Below are 6163 nucleotides of genomic sequence, written 5' to 3'. Positions count from 1 at the left end.
TGCAGGCCAGCTGTGGCCAGCTGTGGTCCGCTGTGGTGTGTCTGCCTGTTCCCGCTGGAGAGCAGATGAAAGTTACTTCTTTGAAATAGGCTCCTAGCTGCTCCTTTTCCCGAGTCCTGGAGAAGGTCTGCTCATGGCCAGACATCTCATGTGTCTCCAGAACCCCCTAAAAGCCCGTGTGTGCCTCCCCAAAAAAAGCCGAGGCCTCAGGTGTGACGCCTGTGCTCACTTAGTAACGACACCGCGCCTCAGTAAATGGAGGGTTTCTCCTGCAGAAATTACATGAAAATACCTTCTATGTACAAGTGGCCACTTGCATGTTTTATTTATGATTGTTTGTTTATTGAGTGTCCCGAGAGGCTTTAAGGAGAGTGTGGGCAGAGGCACTGTGTGTGCTAAGCCCTGCCCCAGGGGAGGGGCCGGAGTCACTGCCGAGGCTGTTCGGACAAGGGACCCAGCCCCTGTGGGCAGCCGGAGAGCTACCCCTCCTCTCCCAAACCGTGGAGCCAGCTGTGTGGACTGCACAGATTCCGTTTTTCCTCCTCTGGCGAGTGAACGGGCGAGCCAGGTGCTAGAGCCAGTCTCACAACCCCCTGTGCCCAGGAAGAGAGGGCACCCACAGCGGCCAGAACACTGCTGGGCCGGGTGCATGGACCCCGGGCAGAGGAAGTGACTCGAGTCTCTCTTTATGGGAATGGGCTCTGGAAGAAAGAGGCTTCCCGCCTCCCATAAAGTTACTTTTTAACCCACGTTCCACTTGCTCAGGGGAAATGTTTTCTTCCTCTGCTTTCAGGAGGAAGCATTGCACCGCGGGCACGGCGGGCAGCATGGTTGCCTGAGGCAGAAGCTTCCGCAGTCGCTGGAGTAGCTGGAGGAAGGAACATGGAACCGTAGCGGCTCACCCAGGAAGAGTTCCAGGATGGCAGCTCAGCGGATCCGAGCCGCCAACGCCAGCGGCCTCCCCCGGTGCAAGTCCGAGGGGACCTTGATCGACCTGAGTGAAGGGTTTTCAGAAACGAGCTTTAATGATGTCAAAGGTGAGCTCCTGGGGCCAGACCTGGGTCTGAGGGCTCTCAGCTGCCAAGTTCATGTTCAGACCGGTACACTTTAGCTCCCTGATCTCCATCGTGTTCTAAATGCACGACAAATAACTTGTTTTGCTTCTCTGGTGTGTTGGGAGGTTGTTTTGAATTTTCCCTTTAGTAATGAAACTTCATACAGAATATGTTTTCTCTTTTCCTGTGTTTTGGTGACATTGCGGTAGGAAACTTGATGGTACAAAAAACTGGGGGAAAGGATGAATTATTGGAAACACTAGGAAGAAAAAGGGTGGTCTGGGATGGGGTCAGCCGGCTTTTCCACAGAGGGTCGTGTAGGAAACACTTTAAGCCAGAGGTTCTCAACCTGTGGGTCGCGACCCCTTTGGCAGTCAAACGACCCTTTCACAGGGGTCGCCTAAGACCATCCTGCATATCAGATATTTACATTACGATTCATAACAGTAGCAACATTACAGTTATGAAGTAGCAACGAAAATAAGTTTATGGTTGGGTCACAACATGAGGAACTGTATTTAAAGGGCCAGAAGGTTGAGAACCACTGCTAAGCCTTGCAGGACGTGTGACATCTGTAACAGCCACTCAGTCCTGTCATTGTAGCTTGAAAGTCTTCATAGAAGAGAGCAAACAAATGCACGTGGCTGTGTTTTAGTAAAGCTTTATTGATGAAAACAAACAGCAGATGTGGCCCAGGGGCCCTAGTTGCTGACCCCTGGTTTACAGGTGGCTGCAGGGTTTAACTACCCTGCACCCGGGTTGATGAGAAAACCTATCTTTTGGACCCAAGGTTGATACTGGTGGGTCATCTTCTTCCGTGAAGCCCATCCTGACCTCATAGGCCACAGTCAGCATCTCTCCTGGTGCTGAGTGCCCCCTCCCACCATCACCATCACCACCACCACCACCATCATCATCATCATCATCATAATCATCATCATCATAATCATCATCATAATCATCATCATCATCATCATAATCATCCTGAATGGACTATCCCACAGCCGTGAGCGCCTTCTGTTGAAATCACTCACCATTCAGGGAGCTGTATCTGTGCCTTTATATCTTTGGGCCACGGCACAAAGCCAGCGCTAAACAAACAATCCTTAACTGAACTGCTGTCTCCTGGATAAAATCGTGGCCCTCTCCCCATGTACTGAGAGTCATGCAGACGTGTGTCCCTTTCTGCTCTCTGCTCTCTTCCACTTCATCCTCCACTTCTACTTCCTCTCTGGGCTTTATGCTGGCAGCTCTGAGCATGGCTTCAAATATTCTTTAGAGGAAGACTGGCAGAGGGAATCCTGAGGGTTTATTCATAAGAGCAGCGGAGTTATTGGGCGTTGCTATAAATAACTGAACCATTCGTTTTTCATAGATTGGTAATGGGCATTATTTTCGTACTTTAGCTGATCACGGTGAGAGCTGGAAAGTGTGAGCATAAACGGTGGGGTTTGGGTCGGGTTCTTAACGAGGGGCAGAGAGCTGAATTTTAATCGATAATGATAATCTGGGAGGAGCTGTTATTCCTAAAAGAATAGCACAGTGAGGGGAGGAAGGCAAGACAGTCTGGGATGTGAGGAGGGGCTGGTGAGCTCGTGTGTGTGTGTGTGTGTGTGTGTGTGTGTTGGGAAGAGGGGTCAGAGACCCTGTGGACTCTACTCTCCAGGGGCAGGGGTAGCATCCATGTGGTGAGCAGGCTTCACGGTGGGAATTTATTCCAGCCAAATTGTCTGCTGTGAAAGCTGCTGCTCCTGGTGAGTGTTTTGCCTGCAGAGGAACTGAGGCAGGAGGGTAGGAAATGTGTTACCCAGTGCACCGACTTCCTGACACCCAGGGAGCTTGTCTGTATTAAAATCAAGGGAGCTGGGAATCTGGGCAGCACTTCCCAGAATTCACTAGGTTGGAAGTCGATAGGGATTTTCCTGCATTTGATTGGATGGGGCCCCAGCCTGGTATCCCAGGGCACTCTGTGGGGGTTGACTGATGGAGGTGCCTTGGGGAAGGGAGCTCACACCACTGCCCACTCCCATGAGGCCCCGATGGGAAGGAGCTGACCCTAGAGTGAAATGTCACCACTAAACTTCTAAGGAGAGTGCTTGGAATGCTAAGCACAACCATTTTCATTCTTCAGTCTGGTAATTGGAAGTGATCATTTGCATTGATACATTTTCTTAGGCTATGTACAAAGCTAACCTAATAGTTTTGGCTTTTAATTTTAAAAATATCACTGTAAGGGAATTATTCTGGGGCGACATTATAGGGATTTAACTTTTTTTAAAATATATTTTTATTGATTTCAGAGAGGAAGGAAGAGCGAGAGAGAGATAGAAACATCCATGATGAGAGAGAATCATGGATTGGCTGCCTCCTGCACGTCCCCCACTGGGGATCGAGCCCACAACCTGGGCATGTGCCCTTGACCGGAATCGAACCTGGGACCTTTCAGTTCGCAGGCCAACGCTCTATCCACTGAGCCAAACCGGCTAGGGCAGGGATTTAACTTTTGAGGGATTCTAACAAGATTTTAATAGCTGGAAGGCTTTCTTTAATTTTCACTTGGTTTTAATTTTCATCTGACATTTTCATTAGACGTGTCAAGGAAACAAAGGTGGTTTGTATTACTGGAGTCCGTGACCAGACAACAGAATGGAGAGAAGGTCTTACATTATCTCTGACCCCAGCCTGATCCTTCTTCCTTCTCCCCACCTCCCCTTCGAAGCCATTTCCTGTTGTACTGCTGTTTTTATTCAGTAGAGGGTACAGCCAGGGGGAATCCTCACTTTGGCCATCACCTTGGCCCAGTAGCATGGACATGCCCTCTCTGTTGTAAGCAGACAAGACCAGGTGAGCAAGTAATTCAGTGAATGTAGCTTGAGCACCTGCTATGTGCCAGGCTCTTTCCAGGGACACCCATGAGCATGACAGACCCTAATGGAGCTTGTACGCTAATGGGCGATGGAGCCCTCCCCCCAAAAACCCTAAGCAGATGTGTAAGGTGTCTGATGTATTGGTTGGTGATATGTGTTACAGAGAAAAATAAAACTAGGAGGGGGGTGCAGATGTCGGTTGTAACAAAACATTTTGCTAAGCCCTTTATCAGCACAATTTCACTTAATCCTCACCAGGGCCCATGGAAGAAAGATTCTTCTTCTCCATCATGAAGAATCCGGGCTCTGGAGGTCAGACAGCTTCCGAGGTCTAGTGACCCAGAGCCAGGTCTCCCAGTGCCCAGACGGAGGGCAGGGGGTGACAGCCTCCAAGGCCAGGACCCAGAGCCCGGCCTCCCCACCCAGACGGAGGGCAGTGGGTCATGCCTTTGAGGCCCAGGTGTGCTTTCTCCCACGCACGTCTCTGTTACCTGGTTCATGCCAGTAAATAGAAACCTCCTGCTTTAGACTGAGCCAAGGAGATGCAATTTAATTTTCATTATTTCCTTTCCACGGAAAGGGAAACTGGGTGGGAGATGGGGTGTTTTGGAGGGCCTGTTGAACTGAATCACATATTAAAGCAGTTCAACTAGAAAACTAGCCCGTCCTTCGCTTGTTTATGTAGGCAGCCTAAAAAGGGTTTCCTTTCTTTCAATTGTTTGTTACAGGAAGTTAGAATATGAGCACACTGTAAAACAAGGCACAGTTCAGGGGGTGGGGCTTGTTTACCTCAGAAAGAACTTCCTGCGGAATATACTTTGTCGTGTATAGGAGGCAGATAAAACACTGAGGTGTGTGATTATTATTTTTCAAAACACACACCGCTTGCTTAGATGACTTCGTTTTGCTGTTCCAATTACCGAATACCAAGAACCGCACATCAGCTGAGTCACCGTTTGGAGTGTCGTGGCTTTTCAGACTGCTCCAGCAGGCGTTCAGAAACAATGTGCGCTCCCCCAGACATAAACCTTTGATTTTTACGGTATGTGGGAGAGACCATTTCCATGGCGTTTTTTTGAGTGATCATTTCAAGGAGGTGGAAAGAAAGACCGGCCTCAAAATCGTAGGGCATATAAACAGTTCGGTGAACAATGGAACCAGAAGCATGGATACACGGAACAGACTGGTGGGTGCCTGGGGAGGGGGTGGGTGACTGGGTAAGAAAGGTGAAGGGGTTGGCTAAAGAACATATATGCATTCCCCATGCACAGGGACAGTGGTGTGGTGAAGGCCAAGGGAGGGGGAGGCGGAGGTGGGCAAAGTAGGGGAAAATGGGGGGTATCTGCAGTTGTGTCAACATAAAAATGTTTAATTAAGAAAATAAATAAATAAAAAAGAATGGATTCAATTTGGAAATGGAAGAAACGGGCCTGAGCGCCAAGGGAACGTCTTTCGTGTTCAGGGTGGACGTGGAGGCTCTTCTTGCCCGCGCCTGGTCACGTACCCTGGGACCCCTCAACGCAGAGCATCTCTGTTTTCTAAGTAAATCCCATTCAATTTCTCCTCCTTTGGGGGAGGACAATTTTTCCTCTACCCTTCCAGGTTCTTTGGCTGGTCTGTTAATTAAATAGACATAAGACAGATTAACAGGAGAAAAACAAATGTAATGGCATACGTATGGGAGCCCCATAAGACTGAGGCCCGGGGCAGGCAGGCAGCCATGCTGAGCTGGGAAGAAGATGGGAGCGCAAATGCTTGATAAACAAGTACTTTCCTGCCCCGCAGAGATACCGGGACACAACTTCCCTTCGTAGCCCCCCAGCCCACCAGCTGGCCCATCCTCCTTGTAATTCTCTGGTGATGACTCTTCCGGGAACGGGCCCTCCATCCAAGTTCTTGGCAGCACTTAGGGAGAAGGGAGAAGCTCTGCCTGAGTCACTGGGGCCTTGATTGTCTTCAGATCAGAGTAGTCCACAGACCACAGAGGCTCCCTTCGCGGCCCAGCAGCTCTCTCTGGCCAGTTAGTTAGATAAAGAAATAATTTGATCAAATTGAGATGTTAGAGGCACAGGAACGTGGTGCTGGTTTGCATTTCTGCGGTTGGTGGACCGACTTCCATCATGGCCTCACCTGTGTGTGTCGGACCTGGATGGGACCGAGGGTGGTGAAACGCTCGTACCCTCGTTGGTGTGTTGATCGCACACCAAAACCCACTCTGGTTTGTTCCTGTGAATCACGCTG

The 6163-nt window shown here is 49.6% G+C and overlaps 1 long non-coding RNA gene across 1 annotated transcript; it reads left to right on the top strand.

Moving 5' to 3' along the window:
* Positions 1-771: 771 nt before the first annotated feature.
* On the top strand, positions 772-2225 carry LOC111824794. Its single transcript, XR_002827874.1, has 2 exons — positions 772-1037; positions 1846-2225. It is a non-coding gene; the product is annotated as an uncharacterized LOC111824794 (long non-coding RNA).
* Positions 2226-6163: the final 3938 nt, after the last annotated feature.

Source organism: Myotis lucifugus, unplaced genomic scaffold (assembly GCF_000147115.1).
Source record: "Myotis lucifugus unplaced genomic scaffold, Myoluc2.0 scaffold_7133, whole genome shotgun sequence".
Taxonomy (NCBI): domain Eukaryota; kingdom Metazoa; phylum Chordata; class Mammalia; order Chiroptera; family Vespertilionidae; genus Myotis; species Myotis lucifugus.
This window is presented reverse-complemented; position numbering and strand designations above follow the sequence as displayed.